Source organism: Notamacropus eugenii, chromosome 6, assembly GCF_028372415.1.
Source record: "Notamacropus eugenii isolate mMacEug1 chromosome 6, mMacEug1.pri_v2, whole genome shotgun sequence".
NCBI classification, from domain to species: domain Eukaryota; kingdom Metazoa; phylum Chordata; class Mammalia; order Diprotodontia; family Macropodidae; genus Notamacropus; species Notamacropus eugenii.
The window spans coordinates 178290423-178314281 of NC_092877.1; the positions used below are offsets into that span (position 1 = coordinate 178290423).

Genomic DNA, 23859 nt, shown 5'->3' on the forward strand with positions numbered 1-23859 from the left:
TCATTCAATTTATACTTCAGTGTTATTTTTCATGTCTGTTTCTATCTCTACCTGTGTAGTATCTTTTCATTTTAATCTGCAATTTATTATATGAATGTATACTGGAAAATTAGCATATAAAGTAGCTGAAAAGATTAGAAATAGGAGATGGTCTCTGGTGTAAACGTTCAAATTCAGTTAGATCAGTCATGACAGAAAGTCAATAAAGATTCATGTAAGTTTATTGGCATATCTGAAATGAGTTTGTTTCCTTAGTCCAGTTCTTGGTAAACACACATCCAGATTACATTTTAAACTGTCTAGCATTAAGTTGGTTGGTTCAAAGAAGCCATATATAAATGATATGATTATAGTAAAGGCTAACTCATCCCCTCTCTCAATAAGAAAAAGGTGCTAAGGGAATTCAAAGCCTGGAGGGATTCCACAAGAAGGAGGAATTCCTTCTAGTTGGTAGTGGGGAGTAGGAGTCCAGGAGGGATTTGTAGAGGACATGGCATTTGAGCTAGACCTTAAAAGGCAGCAAAACTTTGACAGGCATTAAGTAAGAAAGGGGAATCATTCCAGGAAAGAGAAATGTCCTAAAGGAGGGACAAAGGCAGGAAAGTACAGGATTTGCTTGAAAGTGAGTTATTTAGAGCATTAGGTTTGGCCAAAGCATTAGGTTCACAAAGGGCAGTAGTAAGAGATGGCTATAAAACAGAAAGGTTTGGGATACATTATGAAGGAACTCAAATGCTAGACTTAAGGAGTTTGCTTTTTATCTGATAGAAAATAAAAGCCCTTTGAAATTGTCTGAGGCCAGTTGTGGTTTGAAAAATGTCTTGACACATTGATTCAGTGGGAAAGCTTTCCCTGAGACTTGACTGGTTCAGAGAGCTAAGACTTGAGCCATTGACTTGACTTTCCTTGTTGCTTAGGCATAAAAATCTAACCTACAAGGAGTCATGTTCTTCAGACTTGGAACTTGTCCCACTGCCATCTTGCTACTGGACCCAGATGTCTCTGGGGGAGATAGTGAGGCTGATCACTTTGCATAGCCCTCCCTCACTTAAATCCAATTCACTTGCAACTCATGACCTTCCTGATGTCATGGTTCTTTTCAAGAATGAAGGACAAACAACAATTCATCGTTCCCAAGAAACTATGCTATCCAGATGTATTTCTGTACAGAGATGAGGAGGGTGCCCACCTCCTTTTACCTGAATTAGTTCTATATCTTTGTTGTGTATCCTTTCCAGGCTATTGGCAAGTAGCATAAATTAATGGTTAGATGGTTCATAAGTGTCCCATTTCATTCTAATCTCAAGATCTGAAGGACCATACTTTCCCAAAACAAGAGTTTTCTGATCAGAAGTATAATTTAAAAGGATAAGGCTGGTGGCAGCATGTAGGATAGATTAAAAAGAAAAGTAGAAAGAAGGTTATCAGAAAGTTATTAAAGTTGTATAAGAGAGGGGATCAAAGAATAGATAATATTACTGCAAATAAAAAGGAAGATACAGATATTAAGGACATTGAAATTTGATGTGATGATTGGAGAAAAGGGAAGAGTCAAGGCAGATGCCAACACTTTGAGTCTGGAATACTGGAACAGCAGTGGTGACAATGACAGAAATGGGGAGGCAAAGAGGAAGGCCTTTGTGGGTGTGTGCACATGGGGGTAGAATTTAGCTTGAGGTGCTGGGTATGTATTTTGTATACTATGAACCATAGTCTGCAAATGTGGATCTGGGATTTGAGAGAAGAAGTCAGGTCTTCAGATATATTTAGAAGTCACCGACATTTAATTCAATTAAACAAATGTTTGTTAAGTAAGATATTTAAGACAAATCCCTAAGATGAAAAAAGGACATGAGCCTTGACTTCAAGAAACCTCTTATCTCTCTAATTAAAATATCTCTTCAATTTTTTCCTTGATGATTTTTTCCCGGATTTCTCTTTTACTCCTCTCCTCCCAATCACTTCTTAACTTGTGTTATGTTTATCTAGACATATGATATCTTTCCAGAATCTGCTACCTAACCTCAGGAGAACACAGGTTTCTTCAAAGTAGATGCCATGATAATTTAATATTGTAATTCCAATAGCTAAGAGAGCGTTTGAGTACACATATAAAGTGCTTAATGAAGGTTTATTGAATTTGAAGACATATAGTGTAAAGGGAGGAGGTGTTTGTAACATGCATAAATAAGCCATAAATATGGTAATAATTTTAAAGGTAAATATGAAGAGTTAAAATTTAACCAGACATTTAAGCAAAAACAATAATAGAGATTCTGTTAAATATGCTATAGAAAAATGTGTTACTATTCCAAAGAATGTCATCACATTAGTTTTTGTTTATTTTTCTGGTTAGGTGTTCTGTGAAATAAAATTGTAAATGAAAATCTCTCTTAAATCACACATATTAAGATAGATTTCTGCAGCACCCTTTCTCCCATTCTCTGGCCTAACTTTTGAAAAAAAGGAGAGGAATAGAGGAGGGTAGGGGGAAAGAGAAAGCTCATTTCCAGTCTTCTTGCATTTGGAAAATATACCAGAGCTACTGTATGGTCTATCAATCTACAGTAAGTTCCCAGAAAATGAAATTTTATTTTTATACTTTGACTGGCTATAATATGTAAAACACTTTAGAAATGTTATTTTTATTGTGATGCAGTTCCCTAAGTCAAATTTAGTGAAAAATCAAGACAATTCAGTATATTTTCTGAAAATAACAGTTTCTAAGAGGGAAGAGTACTCTTTTGAATGCATGTGGATTTGAACTGGGATCCACGTATTCTTGTAAGAAAAATCATATGGGTATTTAATAAGAATTTAGCCTCTTTAGCTAATCTAGAACCAAACCAGATGCATCAAAACTATAAAAGAATTAAGAATGAAGCAGTGAGGGCTATGATAGTTTAGCTGAGAGCATTGTGTGAGCAAAACACAATATAAATATGAACAAGATGTACTTGTCCACACTGTACATATAGAGTGTTGTTGGATAGCATAGTACAGGAAAAAAATGAGCCTTCAAAATTTGTCCTGGGAATCCTTTATGACACTGCTTTGTGGAAAGGCAGCTTCTTGGAAACAAACCTGCTTATTTCTGGCAATCTATACAATCCAGTTTGTCAACCTGACCCATGTGAATGCCTCCTTGATAAGAGATATTTACCACGATCCAGGATAAAGACATACTTCTTGGACCAGTGAGTCAGTATTTTTAGTGAAATAATACTAATGCATGAAATAATATTTCAGTGAAATGGCATTTGATATACCAAGAAAAGATGGTATCTCAATCCCTTGTCTCAGAAGGAAAATAAGAAAAGTAATCAACTTCATTTAGATCCTACTAAAATATTGTTGTGTGAGTTTCAGATGTGACTTGTGCTGGTTTAAGATAAATTCTCTAAAGGAACTTGTAGGGAATAATGGAAGCTTAATGCAACAAAGTCCTGTTTTTAAAGTACTGAATTAATAATTATGATCTCATTCATCCATTCAGCAAGCATTTATTAAATGACTTCTACATGAAAGGAGCTCTATCAAGTAATGGATATACAAATACAAAAATGTGACAGCCCTTGCCTTTAAGAAATTTGCTTTATAATAGGGGTGCAAGATGTTCACAGATAGGTAAATATACGTGGTGGTTATTGTATTCTTGTTTGTCATTTCAAACTCTTTGTGATTCCATTTGGGGTTTTCTTGGCAAAGATACCAGAGTGGTTTGCTATTTCCTTCTCCAGTTCATTTTACAGATGAGGAAACTGAGACAAATAGTGTCAAGTGACTTGCCCATGGTCACATAGCCAGTGTCTGAAGCTAGACTTGAACTCAAGAAAATGAGTCTTCCTGCTCCTGGCACTCTATCCACTGTGCCATCTTACTGCCCCTAAACATATAAGGTACTTATAATATACATACAACATAAATGCAGTGATTTGGTGGTGGTAGTGGTGGGTGTTAAAATTGAGGGAAGCAGGAAAGACTTTCTGAAAGCAGTGGCACTTGAGCTGAGGCTTTAAGGGAGCTCAGAGTTTCCAAAAGTGTAGATGAGGAGACAAAGGATTTTAAGACTGGAGAATGGCTTCTGAAAAGATGTGGGACAGAAGTTCATGTGTGGGAACAGTAAGTGGGTCAGTTTGACTGGAGCCATAAAGGAAGGAAGAGTGATATATAATTCACCTGGGCATATAAATTAGAATCAAATTGTGAAGGATTTTTTTTAAAGAAAACAAAGTGAAGAATTGCATTTGTTCTTAAAAGGCAATAGGGTGGCCCTGAAGCTTGTTGATAGGAGAGGGATATGGTTAGACCTATACTCTCGGAATATGATTTTGGCAGCTGTGCGGAGGATGGATTAGAGAGGGAGAATTAGATTCAGGGAGACCTAAACGGGGATAAAATAAAGGAGTGATAAAAGACGTTGAGGAAGTGGAATTAACAAGATTTAGCAATTGATTGGCTATGGGGAGTGTTGGGGGGTGGTGGTGGTGGTTGAGAGATTGAAGAGTTGAGAACGACTCCTAGTTTGTGAATCTGGATGACAAGATTAACGATGATACCCTCCACAGAACCAGGGAAATTAGAAAGAAGGTCAAACTTAGAGGGAAAGTTAATGAGTTCTGTTTGTAATATCTTTTAGAGAATCTGGATATGGTATATTAAGGTAGAGATAGAGGCTACTCTTTCCTCCCCCACCTTAAATATTTATTTTATCTAGCTACAATTATTTTTCCATCTTTCTCCCTGGTTTCATCTGGCAACAATGTTGAACTAAAGATATGATAAAGGAGTCTCATGCAAGTCTGAATGCAAATCACTCGAGAAATAAGGGGAAAAAAATCACGGTTAAGTTTGTATTTCAATATTTGATCCACAATCAGTTAGATTATATACATCAATGAGCTCTTCAAGGAAGAAATTTGACAGATTTTTATGAGATGTTTTACAAGCTTAGAACATCTTTTGTATTATTTAGATTATATTTAATTTATGAGAACAGGTTTGTAGTAGGTAATTAACCATGCAAAAACCCCACAGTAAGGATTCAGAATATAAAATATTAATGCAAAATATAAAACATTTATATTTTACATGTATTCTCAGCCAATTTGCAGTGTAGAGATATGTATTTGCTAATTTTTCCTAGAAATTAGTGCACAAAAATTAGTCAACTCTAACTACTCTGCCTATGGGCTTATCTCCTGGGATCAACTGCATAAATGGAAACAATATCATCCAACTAGTAGTGTAGGACTTAATTTTCGTATTTCCAGTTTTTGGAAAGAACAAAGTAGGAGTTCTGTTAGGCATGCAGTGTTTAGTGTAGTGAGTGGTATCTGCTGTGAAATCTCTGAAATCAAAGAATGTTGCGTGTATTTCCTGCCACTTAACTTTGAACAGGGTTTTTTCTTGTGTAGTCATTCAACAAAATCTCATCAATTGACACTGACTTTTGTCTGAGGGTCTAAAATATTTCAAGGAACTTATGTATGATCTTGATTACTTATCAAGTGTAGTAAGACATCATAAAAAGTTACTTAAGATTGCATCTCAATCTCATTTCCTAAAGACAAATAATTTTAATTATATCCATCCTAGATAATTAGAGGCATTTTAAGTTACCTTACAACCAGGCAGTTTTAGTACATTATTTTCCTTGGCTATCTCAGTTGGTCATGTAAGCATTAAGAATTCAGTCTTCATGTTTAAATCAGTTTAAATCAAATGACCTTGGTTCAAATCTTGCCTCTGTCATTTACTACTTGTGTGACCTTGATCAAGTCATTTAATATCTTTTGGTCTTTTTCCTTATCTATAAAATGAGGGGATTAGATCAAACAGCTTGAGGTCTCTTCCACTTTTAAATTTATGCAACTATGATCCTTTGTAATGTTTTAAAATCATAGACATGTGCAACCATTTCCACTTAGATTTGTTTTTTGTCTTTAGTCTTTACGCTGTTCAAGGGAAAAGTTTAAAAAATAGGGCAAATATGTTACCCATACTAGAAAAAAAGCTTAAAATGTATGACCTGTTAATGATAGATGAACAATGTTAATTTATATGACAGATTAATAATAAGAGTAATAATAAAGAGTATTATTATTTATAATATTAAGAATTAACAAGTTGAATTTCACCTGTATTTTTCCAAGTTATTCATGTACAATTCAATTCATTTCAAATTCTGAACTCTAGTTCCTGCTCTGGGGACCTGGACTTTTGATATGTTTTCACTATTTATAGCCAACCTTAGATATACTATAGTTTTCTGACTTCTTCTTGCCATATTAAAGTCAATCAATTGTTGGGTCATTCTACTCACCATTCTTATAAATTTTCAGATCAGATTACACCTTCTTGGCTACTGATCCCCTTATGTTTGGTCTCCTTTAAAATGACTATCTCTTTGAGGGCAGAGAATGTCTTGTATTTTGTATCTATATCTCTAGCTAATACGTATTCATTAAATGTTTCTTTTCACTCATTTACTTATCTCAACAAATAGTTATTAAATATCTTTAATATGCAAGGTATCATATTTTACACCAGGGATACAAAGACAAAATACAACTGTTCCTGTCTCCTAGAAACTTCTAAGGGTATAGTATGCACACTAGTAAGTAAATACAAAGTATATACAGATAAAATAGTGTAAAGTAATTTTAATGGTGAGAAAGTACTGAAACTGAGGGAATTACAAAAGGAAGGTAGGAAGTAGTACCTAAAAGTTTTAGTGAGAAGGAAGCCAGGGACTGATCAAAGACACTGAGGCCACCCATGAAACATATGTTACCTGTAATAGCTAGCAGGCAAATTGTAGTGGAAAGGAGAGAGTGTTGAGGTCCCTATTAATGAGAGTAATGGGTAATAAATTCCCAGAAGTGGTAGTATGTATTCAAATTCACACCATTCACAGTCAAAATTATGTAAAATAAGGTAATTTGCTCCAGTGCAATGAAATATGCAGTGTGAATTCAAATAATGAGAGAAGAGGGAATTCGTTATTCATCCTACTCAGGACACAGCTGTAATATGAAATAATATGAGGTCTGACACCTCAGAAATGGTCAAATGCTCCAAAATTAGAACTTGACTTATTGTTTTATTGATTGTCTAGACTCAAAGATATGATGGGAATAATGTTAATAAGTTGAGTTGATTTTTAGTTCTGTCTGACTCTTAGTGACCCCATTCGGGGTTTTCTTGGCAAAGACAATTTAAAAGCATGTCATGCATACATTCTCCCTCCAGAAAGCTGGGTTTTGAACATTTACCAGAAAATCACTGGCTCCTTTCAATTAGTCTCCCTGATTCAAAATCTCTGTACCCATCCATCCCCTACTCAAATTCTAAAGTGATTTTCCTAAAGCTCAGGTCTGACCATATCACCTTCCCTAATCAAACTCCAGTGGCTCATTGCTATTTCTAGGATCAAATATAAACTTCTCCATTTGGCATTTAAAGCCCTTCACAATCGTTAGATCTTTTTACCTTTCAATCTTTTTACACTTAACTCCCCTCCACATAATCTATGACCCTGCCACCTGGTCTAATTGCTGCTTCTCACACATGGCCCTACCTTCTTCCATCAATCAATTCTGCATTTTTCCACTGACTGTCCCTCAAGCCTGGGATTGTCTTGCCCCTTCAATGCAGTCTCTTAACTTCTGTACCTTTCTTCAAGACCCAGCCTCTAATCCCAGTCCCTGATGCTCAACTAGTGCCTTCCCTTTAAGAATACTTTTCATCTACTCTATATTTTCAGGCAAATGTGTACTTTAGAACAAGAAGGAAGACAGGGTTTAAGCAGAATCATCTATATTTTCATTCAATTTGACATTCTCCCTACTTAAATCCGATAGATATTGTAGAAGAGATAAAGGGGGTTTCAGAAGCAGAGATTAGTAGTCAGGACTATCCGTGCAGTTGAGATAGACAACTTGAAGACAATAGGCAGAGGGCAGATGTGAGAGACAATGAAGAAAGAGAATCCTTCAAAGGGTAATTTCATGATATGTGATTTCATTGAATTAAAGCAATTCATAGTAAGGAAATTCCCTCTACCAATTTAAATCTGCAAGTATTAATATGACTTAGAATATTAGAAATTTGCCTGGGGCATTGAGAGTTTAAGTCACTCTTAAGGGTAACACAGAAGTTTTATTTTGGGATCTTCCCACTATGACCAGTTCTCTATCTACTACATCTATTATTAGTGGAATTAGTATTTCCTTTAATATTTATAGTAACTCTTGATAAGGCATCCTTAACTTTTGGTTCTCTAATTTATGAAAATTTCAACAGTAAGTGCCTTTTATCTCAAGTAGTTGCATCAGAGATTTCCATTAGATTTCTTTTAACTGTATTTTTGTAAACCTATATTGAGGTCTGCTCTACTGAACAGTCTCTGGAAGGGATTTTTTAGATCTTATTAGCCAAGCAACGCAGTCAACTACGTTAAAGTAAAACTACGAGATTAAGAGTGATTTTAAGAAAACCAACTTTTGTTTTCAAATAATAAAAGTCATCTTAACTTGAGATAGAGTTTGATAACTTTCACAATATTTGATGACTCATAAAACAAAATTCAGTTTTTGTACAATAATTGATGCCTTTGTATTTATGACCGCATATAAATAGGATGGTTGATTTGAAGTCCATCCGTTAATCAACCAGAGTGACAGTGCTTTTCTAGCAGGTCTTCATCTTTGACCAAAATTGTGTTTTGGTGGCTTGTTCAGAATCAGTCGTAGTTTCACTTTTTTAACTAGTAGATAAATGAAACAAGGGGAAGGGGTTTTCAGAAGAAAAAATGAGATAAATAAGAGAAAAAGAGTAAATAAAGAAATCCCGGCTTAGAAGTGTAGAAGAAATAGGTTAGTGCATGCCTTTGGGACACATAGATTCCAGCTCTGGTTTTGCCTCTAATTAGCTATGTGATACTGGATGAATCATATATAAAATGAATGGGTTGGACAAAATGATGTCTCAATTTCCTTCTTCTAACATCAAAATATTCTTCAAGGTAAAACTTGCTCTCTGAGAGCAAGTTAGTCACTATACTTCAGTGGAAGCAATAATTCATACTCCTATTAATGAACATGAGTCAAGACCAATTCAACAAAATTTATTAAGTTTCTACTCCGTGAAAGGTCTGGTCCCAGACTATGGAGATAGAAAGACCAAAAAAAAAAAAAAAACCAACTAAAAAGTCCCTGTCTTCAAGTAGTTTGCATTCTAACAATAATAGCTAACATTTGCATAGCACTTACTATGTCTAGGTGCTACAGAATTAATATTTCATTTGATCCTTAAAATAATCCTGAGAGGTAGGTGCTATTATTATCCCCATTTTTCAGATGAGGAAACTGAGGCAAACAGAAGTTAAGTGACTTGCCCAGAGTATCTGAGCATCTGGATGGATTTTAACTCAGGTCTTCCTGACTACAGGCTTGCTGCTCTCACTATTGTACCACCTAGCTGTCCCTGTTCTATTGAGGGAATGGAATGTGCACAGATATACAAAGTAAACAGAGTAGTTTAGAATGCAGGAGGCTCTAATAACTGAGAGAATTGGGAAAGGCCTTTTGTAAGAGGTAGATCCTGATCTGTGCAGAGAAGGGAGCTAGGAATCCCAAGGAAAGGGTGAATTATACTCAGGATATTAAAAAAAAGCAAGAGAGATATGTAATGGATAGATGTATGTAATACACGAAAAAGATTTCTCTACAAAATGGTGGAAATGTAAAGTTTGGGGGCTTATTGAGAAAAACTTTCAGCTTATTTGGAAAATTCAGCTCTCCAGAACAACTCATTCCTTGTGAATTCCAGATAGCTGGATTTAGGTGGAAATGAAAAAGCAGCACTGTTCTGAACTGTAGGAAAGGAAAAAGAAATTATCTTTTACATTTGGTCCATTTCCTACATAATCTGTATTGCAAAGACCACGGGGTACAAAAGCATAATACGGCAGTTTAATTTCAGGAAAGATATTTGACAGGACTGCATTATGTCATCACATCTGTGCAATATGCAGTGTGTGATAGGTAAATGGAATTTAAATGGGAGAAACTGGATGTCATCCTTTTGGCTGAGTCTGTAAATCACTTGAAGATTCAACAATAAAAGTAGCTAAAGTTTTTGTAGATTGGGGCTATGATGCAAAAGGGAAAATATTAGTATTTTAAAAGACGTATATTAAAAGGCAGATTACTGAAAAAGGCAACTGCTTTTTCCTATTAAAAGAATCTTATATGATATTATTAAAGAAGATAGCTTTACTGTCCTGTGTAACTGCTATAAAGAGTACCACAAAAAATCTGGACATTATTGATAATATTCTTTATGTCATCTGACTAAAGAAGTTTTGTATTGAAATAATGTGCCATTTAAGACAAAGTTAGACTTTTAAAATGTTAATGGGAAAAAGATTTACACTTTGAGAAAGGCATGTAAGAACACATTAGCTCCAGTCTTATTATGTCATCAAATACATTATTGCATTAAAAAGAAACAAAAATTATACTATGTAACATACTTATGTGATATGGCAAGTTCTTAGAGGGCAAAGACCATACCTTTTCTATATTTTAGGACATTTGAATTACTCCTTTAGTATTAAACACTTATTATTTTGGCTTTGGAAAGTTATTTCTGAGTTACCCATACTCCAAATGTCCAGATCACCAACACATCCCTTATAATTTGCCTCCAAAATGTGATAAAGCATATACATTCTGCTTCTGTAATACTTCTCACATCTACTTTCATTTTCTATTGTTATTGCTACTGCTTCTCCATATCTGAAATATCAACTTTCTATCCAAGATCTTACCATCAGGCCCTCCCAGATCCAAACCATCCTACACTGATTTACATTCTAGAAATCAGAACTTGGATCATCAATCAACAAGCATTTATGATGCATCTCCTATGTACTAACCACCCCACAAATGAAACATCAGTGGCTGTCTGCATTATTTATAAAGGCCAAATTCCTTAGCCTGATATTTCAAGGTCTTCCACAGTCTTGTTGTTAAAGCCCAAGAACAACAGAAAAGGAGGAACAGCTACAGTCCCTAGACTGTGGAGGATGCCTAGCTGTTGTCAGTTGCCAAACATAGTTCAAACCTATTAAAAAAATCAAATGAAAAAACGCATCAGTATGCTTACCATTGATGTTAGACACATGATGGAAGAAACTAACCCTTAACAGAAGAAGTAGGGAGTGGAGATATAGAGATAGAGATAGAGAGAGAGAGAGAGAGAGAGAGAGAGAGAGAGAGAGAGAGAGAGAGAGAGAGAGAGAGAGAGAGAAACTTTATGGGCAACAGTGGTGCTTAAAAGGCTCAGTATCTGTTAAAGCTGGATTCTGCAGCCTTTGAGGATGTGTAGAGACTCAGTACGTTTATGAATACCTGTGGGTGCGTGGCAGTGATGGTGGTGGGAATGTTGTGTCATGTGTCTTAGTGTTTACCCCATGTGCTGACCTGTATTTATGCTGAATGGTGAGAAATCTGATTGGATTCCACATTGTATATTGTCTGAATGACAAGCTTCTGAACTTTCTGGGTTCTCTGCATGGGAAGAGAGTGTGCACAAGGACCTTAGAGCATGGGGATAGTGTAATTGAGATTAATAAATCCCTAGAACTAAATCTAGCCTTACCTGTTCAGTCTTTTTAAGCTTTACTCATCTGTACACACTCCAGGATCCTGCTACACTTGACTACTTGCTGTGGTTCACACATGATGTTCCATCTCCCAACTCCTTGCAGTTACACTAGTTGACCCCTCCAACTTGAAATGATCTCCTTCGAAGCACCGTGCCTTAGTTGCTGACATATTGCTTTGTTGCTTATAGTCTTAAACTTATTTATTTACACATATAGCTTAGCTCTCTGGTAGAATAGTAGAATGTAGGCTTTTTGAGCAGAGAATTATCAAATTTTTGTCTTTCTATTCCCTTCTACTACAGTCCCTGGCACATAGTTGCCATTTATTGTCCTTCAAAGTCCAACTCAGTTTCTACCTCCTCCATGAAACCTCCAAGTTGGAAGTGATCTTACTTTAAATTCAAATAGCACTATGTTAACACTTGAGGTTTTTTAATGCACTTATCGTTGTTTAATTTACTTTACAGTCATTTGTGTTTATGCCTAATTTCCCCTACATGACTATTATCTGCTGGAGAGGAGGATCTGTGTCTTATCTTCCTCAGTGCCTAGCATGGAAATTTGCACATAGAGAGTGCAGAAGACATGTTTTATTGAAATTTAATTTTTGATTTTTGAAATAGAATTGTAAGATAGAGATCCATGAGTTAAGACTGAGATGAAAATTTTACAAACATTAAAATTCATATTTTAAATAATTTATAATTACTTTAGCTTAGTATAAGCATAGTTATAAACAAAGATTTTAATAAATAGTAATTAGAATAAATAGCTTTAACTTTAGGAAAATATTGAGAGTTTGATGATGAATATTTCAGAAATGTAAGATCAGAGATGATCTTGCCATAGTGAATGGGATGCTGGACTTGGAGTCAGAAAGACCAGAGTTAAATTTCCCCTTCAGTTACTTACTAGTTCTAAGTTCCTGGACAAATCCTTAAGGTTTCTGAACCTCAGTTCCCTTGTTGACAAAATTCCACATCTTAAATCTGATGTTATGAATTTTTAAATTCATAGAATGACCAAATGGCCAGTCTATGTCATTTTAATTCCATAAGTCAAAAAATACACCATGCAATATACACTATGTAACTGCCAAATATCCCCTTTTAGGTTATCCCTAATAAAGCCATTAAAAAATGAATATATGTTGACTAAAACTAATAAAAGTGACTTGAGTTAATTCTAAAAAAATAGCTTCGCATCACTGACTAGCCTAAAATAGCATTCGTTGAGAGGAAATGTACACAACAGATACAAAAAAGTAACTTTTTCCTTAAATTCGGTAACACTTGAAGGGAAGGTGTGATGGTACCCCAAAGATAGATATCATAATCACCCACCAATTTTTAGAAATTTAACAACTTTTTCCTTAGCATTTATTCTGACCTCACTGATTCAGTGGAAGGTAAAACAGAATATATTGCAACATACTCTTTAACTCACAATTTATTACTCAATTCCTACAGCCCCACTGAGTGTTGGCTTCTAAAATCTTGGATGATAACCTCAATTATATTCAATTTTGTTTCTTTTAAATGTTGCTAATGATTTTGTCAACTGAGTTTTAAAACAAAGTTAAGCAATCCAGCTGCAATGTCTGCTCTCCTAAACAAAAAGGATTTCCTTCCATCCCTTTGCCATTTGTGTAACCTGTACGGTTCCCATTACAATTTTTGTTGATCTCAGTTCCTCTGGCCAGAAAGATTTACCGACCTCACTGAGGTGTTGCAAGGATTAATGGATTGAAAAGTACACTGAGGATCTCCCTTCAAATCCACTGTGACAGCATCCAGTATTGCCATGACACAAGTATCATTTCCAGATGCTGCAAGCCCAAGGGCTGGAGATCACATCCAAGCCTCCCACGTGGAGGATTATTGCTAGGCCAAAGAGCTACATTTTGATATTCAAATTTCAGTGGTTTTTATATCAAAGGCATCTTGCTGAGAGATATTTTGTCTGGATGCACAAACTGGCAAAACAAATGGCAGCAGTCTTGAATCACTGGGTTTTTGGAACCTTGAGCAAAACTACTCCTGGGAACCACTTTATCTTTGTCAGAAATCAGATAGCACTTCCCTTTCCCTTAAAACTGAGTAAATGACTTTAGCTTCAGCTGAACTGCTCTTCATCCAGTCGAATAAGTCACCTTGATATTTGAGAAGTCTCCCTAAAAGGATCTTAGAAATGTGTTAGTGCTCCCAAGTGAATCCTAACTAGAAAGGCAGGGACAAAGGCTACATGGTTCAGCCAAGAGACTGTGGTTCTGAGTCAGAAGATCTAGATTCAAGCCCTAGATCTGATGTGCACTGTTTGACCTTAGGTGAGTCAATTAACCTCTCTGAGCATCGATTTCATGTGCAAAACGGGGATAATAATATTTGTAGAGACAATATGGCAAAATGATTAGAGTGGTGCATGCTGTCTTTGGGATCCTGGACAAGTGCCTTAATTTGTCAGGCAACTTTCCAAGGTTGTAAGCTGCAGACTAGGAGCTGATCAGCATTGGGGTGTTGACTCCTAAACTCAGTTACAATACCAAATAATAGACACTGTTTGTTTTTATTGAATGGAGAAGTAGTTTTGAACACACTCTGCAGGAATCTTTTGGCAATTTTCTTTTGATTATATCTTTTAGTGAGCTGTGAAGTCACTGAAATTTAAACTCTCAATGCTCAGATTTGAAAGATGTGTCAGAAAAGAACAATTTACAACTCCACTAAAAGAAGTTTTCAATTAAATATTTTTTTGCCTAGGAATGATTCACTTGATCTCTCCAATTTATGTTCTTGTTGAAGAGTCTGGAGAGCATAGAGGACAATCCCTTCCCTTTTCCTCTTTGGGTTGCCATAGAAAGATGTTAAATCAGCAAGAGCCAATTTAAAAAAAAATAGGAATTCCAAAAAGAGATCCTAGTTAAGCTATTTTCGGTTTGCATTCAATTCATCCTTTCCTCAAAATAAATCATCTACCCAACTTTCCAGGGTACTGACCTTCTTGCTGTATCTCACAAACAATAGTCCATCTTCTGATACTAAATATTTTTGTTAACTGTTCATTATGACTGGAACTCTCCCCATCTGCATATCTAACTTCTAGTTTCTTTCAAGTCTCAACTAAAGTTCTACTTTCTGCAAGAAGATTTTCCCAGTTATTTGGTGTGTTCCCTCCAAGGTTATTCCTAATTTATCCTATCTTGTTTGCACACAGTTGCTTGTATACCAGTTCTCCTATTAGACTGTGAACTCCTTGAAAGCAGGAACTGTTTTTTTTTTAAATATTCAAATATTAGCACAGTGCCTGGCATATGGTACAGACTTAATTAATGCCAGCTGACTGACTGATTGCCTAAATAATGTTGGGATAATACCATCCTTATTTATGGTGCCCTGACTTTTAATAATCTTTAATTCTTATCTCTTTTTTGTCTCAATTCTAGACTGTTTTCCTCTTCTTGTTTTCCTCCTCCTCACTCCCTGCTCTCCTCTCTCTCATGCCTGCACACATACATGTGCTCACACACATGCATATGCACACACACAATCCCACCCCCACCCCATCTGCACTTCCACCCTCACACGTCCCAGTTAATTTCTATTCATATGCCATATATATGTGCATTGGTATCAATTACATTATTACACAAGTGAGCTTTTTTGTTATTCTTCAGACACCACAGTCTCTCATCTTCATGGATTTTTAATGGTGATTTATCATCTGTACCTGGAATGTGCTTTGTCCTTACTTCTGACTCTTGGAATTACTCCTTTCTTTCAAGACTCAGATCAACCACCTCCTTCTACATGATTTCTCAAGTTCTTGGTTCCATCCTTCTCAAAGTTATATTTATTTTGGCATATGTTCTGTGTATGATTTTAGATGTATATACATACATGCACACATAATATTGTTCTCTCTGATTCTTGAAGGTGATATTCTGGAAAGGCAAGAGTATTCATTTTTGTCTATATTTTCAGCACCTAGCACATGCATGGCACATACCAGGTGTTCATTAAATGCTTGTTTATTTATTGATCTAGCTATCCTCTTCCTCACTGCCTTGGACCAGATGACTAATCCTCACTTTTTTCTGTTGTAAAAATGTTTACCCCTGCATCACTGCCTCCTGTACTCTACACAGCAGCAAGAATTATCTTCCACCAATGTTGATATTAGTACAGCCATTCCTGTGTACAAAACACCCAGTTTTTTGCATCACACAAATTTTTCTTTTGAAAGATTTCCTCTGTTCTACCTCTTCAATTGGATTCTGAGGGCAAAATTATGAGTTTGGTGTCTTTTGTTGCATGGGTTTGTGATCAATATGAAGTAAGTACCCAATACTGCCTTTCTGTGGCATTGTGTGTAATTTGTTAAATGGTATTAAGATTAAAATGCTTGCAAAAAGTTTGCATACAAATTGAAGGACAAAGGCAATTTAGTAAATGGGGAATAGGAGCTATATACTTCTATTCGAGGTAAAATAGGAATGCAGGAAATAGTATATTTAAAGTGTACCATTTTCAAGCCTGAAATCAAACTCACTCTTTCTCAAGTAGATTCATTTGTTAATATTGTGCCAACTTTCATTTCCTCTAGGTTTTTTCAGTGTGAAAATACAAAATCATGTGTAGCAAAAAAAAAAAAAAAAAAAAAAAAGAAAAGAGTAAAGTAGCTTTTTTGCTCAACAGAACTGTCTTCAACCCAAAGAGATTTTTACATGCAAAGTCTCCTCATCAAATTATTCAAAACTATCTCTATTCCATTCCTGTATGACTCCATGTCAAACAATATAAACATACATAGAATTCTGCTGTCTAGTACAATGATGTCAAATTCAAATAGAAACTGAAGCTACTACGACATACATAAAGATCCCTGCATGCCACATACTGACTTAGATAACCACACATTAACATTATCCTAAGCACCTACAGTAATTGTGTTGTATTTTTGTTATGTTAACTATTTCCCAATTACATCTTAATCTAGATTGGGCTGTACTCAGAGTGTTGTAGGCTGTGTATTTGACACCTGCATTCTAGATCACCCCAAGAAATAAAAAAAACAACCAAACAGTGCATATCCCCAGCATACATAGATTTGCTTTTAAGAAAGGGTAGCTAGATGGTGCAGTAGATAGACTGCTAGGACTGGAGTCAGGAAGACTCATCTTCCTGAGTTCAAATCTGGCCTCAGATACTTATTATTTGCAAGATCCTGGACAAATCACTTAACTCTACTTGCCTCAGTTTCCTCCTCTGTAAAATGAGCTGGAGAAGGAAATGATAAACCACTTCAATATCTTTGCCAAGAAAATCCCAAAAGGGATCACAAAGAGTCAGACACTGACTAAACTTTTATGAAAATGACATATATGAATTAATAATGATATACATTATAAAATTTAGACAAAAATGGAAATTTGAAAAGGATGAGATAAAATTTATCAGATGGGGGAGTGACATGGCCAGATGCTTAAAAAATCTCTTTTGGCAGCTATGTGGAGGATGGATTTGAAAGGGGAAGAGTTAAGATTAAGTGATGAATCAGGAAAATAAATTAGGATATTATCTAATTATAGACTAGGCTAGAAGTGATGAGGGCTTGAACTTTGGTAGTGACTGCAGGAATATAGAGAAGGGGATGAAAGAGAGATGAATATAGAAATAAAAAGATTTGGCACCTATTAGGTATATGGAGTGAGGAAGAGTGAAAAAGCAAATATGATATTGAGGTTATGACAACCTAGGTGACTAGAAGGGTAGTGTTTCCTTGATAACACTAGGAAGATTTGGAAAAGGGTAGGGTTTTCCAGGGAAAATAATGTAAATATATCTGTGATGGAGGTCCAAATTCATCCACGTCTGCTTATTTTATGTCCTTCTCTGTTCCTGCACTCCCCAAAGAAGTGAGATTCTTACTCATGTGTCACTGTCTGAGCACCACATCTGTCTTCTGAGGGTGCCCATCACAGCCATGAGATGATGTGGGTCAGAGGAGGCAGAGATGCAATTTACCTAAAGACACTTGCACAGCTACTACTGTAGGTGCTTGGGAATCCTGAAGAGCCTACAGGATCATTAGAAGTAGAGAGATTGGTGAGCACTGGGGTACAGCATGGGATGAGGAAAAGGGTGGGGAATGTTAGAGGATAAGGCTAGGTATGGTTTTGTTGGAGATAAGCCCATGATTAGCTACTGCATGAGGACAAGATGTAGTTCATTTTCCAACTCTCCAATTGCTTGATCACAAACCTCTTAGGGTTGGTCCACGATTCCCCTGGGGTAAGGTCCTACTAGAAAGATACCATGGTAGAAAGAATACTGAACTTAGAGTCAAAACACTTAGGTCTGAGTAGCGATTTTTCTATTTACTGACCGTGTAAACTTAAGCAATTTAAATTCTCTTTATCCTATTTTCTCATTTGTAAAGTGGAGAAAATAATAGGTCCGGTATTATCTCAAAATGTGGTTGGAAGTTTTAAATGAGATTATAAAGGTACTTTGTATCTCAAAAATGTCATGTAAATCTAAGTCCTATAAAGAAGAAAGTATTATGTTACAGCTTTTCAGTTAGTAAAATAGAAGCAAAAACATTAAATAGTAGAGCCAAATTGGTGATAGAAACTAAGAAACAAAATGACAAAGTATTGTCAGACCATACGATGATGAAACTTCTAAGTCCATTATGTTAAAATCTAAAATTGTGACCATGAAAATTTTTTTAGCTGATTTCAGTTTCGTGAAAGTTTTAATGAATTCTAATGGTAGTCAGGATACTACTGGTAAACAAAGAACTCTGCATAAATATAGAAAAAATTTGCTAAAATCTTTTCAATTAATTAATTTTTAGCTTTCAATATTCACTTTTGCAAGATTTTGAGTTATAAATTTCCCCCTCCTCTCTCCTTTCCCTCCCCAAGACAACATGCAATCTGATATAGGCTATTCATGTGCAGTCATATCACATTTCCGCATGAGTCATATTATTAAAGAAGTATTACAACAAAAGGGGAAAACCACAAGAAAGAAAAAGAGTGCTAGAATATTTAACTTAGAATCATGGGCTTATAGGAACTTAGAGCTAGAAGGAAAAGAGGCCTAGGCAGCCTTGGTCAATGCTCATATTTTACAAAAGAGGAAAGCAAAGGCCTGAGAGGGTGACTCACTGAAGTTCCCACAAGATGTTAGTAGCAGAGCTTCAGTAAGAATTCAGGTTTCCTGACTCATACCCCAGCATTCTTTCATTGTGATTTATTATTATTCATATTCAGCTATGCCACATGCACTAAACTCAAAAAAGAATTCTCGAAATGTCTCCTAGTTTACAGCTGAAATTACTTTGGTCATGTAAGTGAATGACAAGACAAATAGAAAAGGCTTATTTAAGTTACTTTTTGTTGCTAGTATCTGAGTTAGAAAAAGATTCTTCTCTAGGACCAATATGAAAAATTAGTTTTGAAGGAATCAATCAATTGGATTATTTTTGTTTAATAATTATCATAATAGCTGATACATGAGGGACTTGAATATTTGCAGAATGCTTTATATATGTCATCTCATTTGATGCACAGAACAACCCAGTGATGATTTATAGTTGAAACTGAGATTCAGAGTATTTAAGGAACTTGCTCAGGGTCGCACAGTTATTGAGTGTCTGAGGAAGGACTGGAAACCCAGATCTGCATGACTCCTACTATAAATAAGGTTGGAGAACTCAGAGAAAATATTTCATAAAATCGATGTTACTGCCTAGGTCCTTAAAAAAAATAATGCTCTGTGATTTCAATTGGTAATGAAACAAAAACAGTTTCAAATGGTGTTAAATGAACCCACATCTCTGTTTTTGTGGCTGAAGCATGTTAAGGATGTATTGTTTCCTTAACTATAAAATGCTAAATTGAGTCCAAATCCAAATCTCTTTTTAAATGTATAAATCATTGGAAAATAATTTAAATTTACAACATTATAGCATCCTGAAAATACTTTGGAAAAGGGTTAATCTAAATCCCTTACATTCCCCAAACCTTTCACAAAGATGAAAATCCATCCTTTGTTAAAAGACTAGTGGACTGGAGAAAGGAATTCCAAAAAAAAAAAATTACATAAACAACCCATCCTGACAACTTTCACTGTCAGAAAACTCTTTCCTATATTTAACCTCAATGATGAAATTTTAAACCATTTCCTTTTATTCTCCCCTTTTTGTATATGAAAACCATCTGGCCATACACTTCCTCAAACCTGCTTAAACCAGCTTTCTTTTTTTCCTCTTTGAGGGATGCCATTTTATTTTGCCAGTTTATCATTTTCCAACCCTGAATTATCTTGGTGACTTTTCACTGGGCTGCTTCCATTTTATCCACATCTTTCTTTATTTATGGAGCCCAGAACTGGCCAGATTGCTATAATATTGAATGATTTGATTATTACTGAGTAAAAAAGGAAGATTAACCCCACAGTACCTACTTTTCACAATACCCTTTGTTGAACTTATTTTAAAACAAAAAAGTCAGTTTTGTTCAGCTTGTTTTTTGTTATGACACTTCATTATTATAGTAACTCATATTTATATAATGTTTTATACCTTATAATTTCCTCATCATAATTCTGCTATATTTGCTATATTCTGCTATACCTTTATCTCCATTTCACAGATGATGATGCCAGTTCACGATGTAGGGAAAGAAAGTTCTATTTGGAAATATAAAACTGACCTAGGCTCAAATTCTGCCTCTGTTGTTACTTGTGTGTGTATAGAAATATCAACCCTTCTCTCTGTACCTTATTTTCCTCAACTGCAAAGTGAGGGGGTTAAATGACCTCGAGAATCCTTTCTAACACTAACTCTATGAATCTGATTCTATGAATTCCTTTGTTCTCTCTGAGAAGAATCTCGAAGGTTTAGTACACTTTAGCTAGTTAGGAGATTAAAAAAAAATGTCTCCTGGTTTTACTGAAAGTATGGAGTCTTAACTTTAAAACATACATTCACACATGTAACTATTACATAGGCATGCATATGTGTATATTTGTATGACCACATGGAGTACTTATCTGTATATATACTATATTATATATGTAGGGTCTCTAGGTAGCTCGGTTGACAGAGTGCTAGACCTGGAGTCAGAGGGATTCTTTGTCCTGAGGTCAAACATGACCTCATACACTTATTAGATACGTGGCCCTGGGCAAGTCACTTAACCCTGTTGTTTAATCTATAAAATGAGCTTAAGAAGGAAACAGTAAACCACTGCAACATCTTTGCCAAAAAAATCCCCAAAAAACCAAACCCTAAATGGGGTCATGAGGAGTCAGACATGACTGAACAACAATAAAATTAAATATATAGTTGATTTACTTTGGAATCCTGTGTGTGTATATATATATGTATATATATATATGTGTGTATATTTCAAATTCATTTAGAAATATTATTGTGAGAAGCGGCCTATAGACTTCACTATAGCTTGGCAAAGAGGAACCATGACAGAAAAAATGGTTACAACCCCCTGTCTTAGAGTGAATTGGTTTGATTGTGAACCCAAAGGTAATGATAAACATAATTTTATAGATGTTTGGTCCCCTTGTCATTCAGAGCTCCTAGGAAGGGTAAGCAAATAGACGACCTTAAAGATAATAGCTTACATAATGATGATAAAGAGGTGAGTGCCCTCTGACTCACTGACTCTTGGACTATGTCACAAAGGCCATGGGATGTTCTGACTCATTATCGAAGGACTTTGGGATGACCCAGTAAACCTTGGGTGGTTTCTTTGTTTTTTCTCTCCATGTAACGGCTTAGGGAGTGCTGTATTAGATTAAGAGAAGTAAATCTACCATCTGGTAGTCTGTTTCCTTGTCATCTTTGGAGCTCTCATATGTGCCCCTAGGAGATCCTCATTTGGAATCTCTTCCCCTAGCTTGCCTTTTCTGCCTTGTGCTTCTTTCCTTGAGAATGAGAGACAGACTTTTCTAAAGTGGCTACCATGGGAATTTGGGAGGACCTAGGTTCTTTAGTCGGGGTTGATCCCACTACGGGAAGTGCTCCTTACAGCTGCAACCATTCTTAGAAAAGAAGACAGTCATGGACTGGAGGAGGCCAACTACTGGTCTGACTTGCCTGAAGACTTTGAGGGAGATAGCATAGAACTAAGATGAAGGTGAAATGTCAATTCAGCAGCTATACAAAATGCTTTATGTTTGGATATTTTAAGTATAAATTCCCAGTAAAGGATTATAGTTGCATGCTACTACTTCATGTTGAAGTCTTTGTCAGTGCATGCTTTTGAATCTTTTGTTTTCAACATTTCTTCTGTGTGGAAGAAATAAAAAGTTGTCTGAGGCCTGATCTATATTGTAAATTGAGTATTGTTTTACTCTAATTTTTTTTGGAGACTCTAGATAAGAGTCAAATCTAAATTTTAATAGATTCTACTTAGGTCCTTGAGATGGGAGCATAACGAACCAAACTCTTAATTTTGGGGTCAGATTCTCTCAGTACTGATCTAGATCTACAAGTAAAAGTCTATAGTTGGGGTCTCTTAAGAGGCAAAGGGCAAGTACACTAGGCCATCTGAACCCAATAGCAGTTTTATCTTGTTATATGGAAATACCAATCTCTGTTGCAAAGAATAAAGAGGTAGAGAAATCCTATGACAAACCTGAGTCTATGAATTATATAATTCACAGTCTCATATATATTTATATGTATATTAAGTTAAATATGGGCCAGAACCATATTTGTGCTGTCACTTAAAATCTGAGAATTGCTACATCCAGATGCAAATATCAGTATATACATATATACACATATATACCTACATATATAGGCACATGTACATAAATATGGGTATATGTATGCACATGTATCATACTAGCATGTGTGTGTGCTGAAGAAATACAATGACTGGAGACTCAAATAAATTGGGAGGAGATTGGGTAGGATTTAATTGGAAAAATTCTATTATAAATTGATCCCAAATTGCTCACTGCCACAAAATTTTTTAACAAGTTGTTCATAAAGATCATTTAAAGACAGTAAATATTGAATATAAAATATATTCTGTATATAAAGATAACACTGTAAACATAGAAATTGAAAATGATATAATTAAAATATTATTATTTCTTGTTTTGTGTAAAGAGAAAATTTTATATTTTCTTGTGAAACACAAAAAAGCAAATAAGCTTCTATAATTGCAGCCAATTAAGCTGTTTGTTTGGGGAAAAGGGGATAAAAATATGTCTTATTTAGAGATATGTATTGCTAATTGCCACCATTGTTATTTTTAAAAGCTATATAGCCCTTTTAAGAACCTGAATTTGGTTCTTAACCTGTATTGGACCAATGTGCATTGGACCATTTTGCTCTGTGCGGGAACATTGTTATTGTTCTTTTTTTTAGAGTAACATGAACTCTGTATGTTTACCAAGAGAAAGTGTTGAAGAGTAGTTTGACGGATAGTAAATATGTTTTATAAGAGTGAAGCTTTTTTCCCAAATCTAATACTTTGGGGTCATGAACTGTTTTTATGACCATGATATCCTCCCTGAGTATTTTCCTTTCTCTAAGGTATAAGCATAGGCATGTTCAACAGTGTGAATATTAGGAGACATTTCTCTCTGATTCTAACATGAAGTGGAACTTCTTTTTATTTCCAGGCACCATTCTGTGAATGAATAGGAGACCAGTGGAAAGAGATTGGCAGATAAGGAAAAGAGATGGGAGGATACTTTTGGAAATAGCTGGAGCTAAAGCATTTTTGGTCTTTAATAGGACCCTGTTAAGCTATTCTATCTGCTTCAGGATCTTATTGACTCAACAAAAAGATTACAATATTTACTCTCTTTCACACATATCTTTGTTGATTTAAAAAAGAAAATCCAGAAAAAAATCTAACATGTCTAAGGTTAAATGGTTTTGTTTTATAAGTAATATCTAGGAATAAAACTGAGAAAGCTAAGGCACTACTTTTCTTTGAAAGATGACTAGACTGACTAAAGCTAGGGAAAAACATATAAAACATATAATAGATTATCCTCAACAGGGGTCCTCAGGAGAAAAGTATGGGTAATCAGAGCAATTTTTATCATTAAGAGGAATAAACTGAAAAAATACATTGTATTATGTGTATATATATGTACATATATATGGTACAAAAATATACATTGGAA

General features: G+C 35.3%; 1 protein-coding gene across 3 annotated transcripts in view; it reads right to left on the reverse strand.

The window, feature by feature from the left end:
• Positions 1 to 23859, reverse strand: part of ROBO1 (roundabout guidance receptor 1) — a 1297074-nt gene that overhangs the window by 668323 nt on the left and 604892 nt on the right. The gene's annotated exons all lie outside the window — the stretch shown is intronic.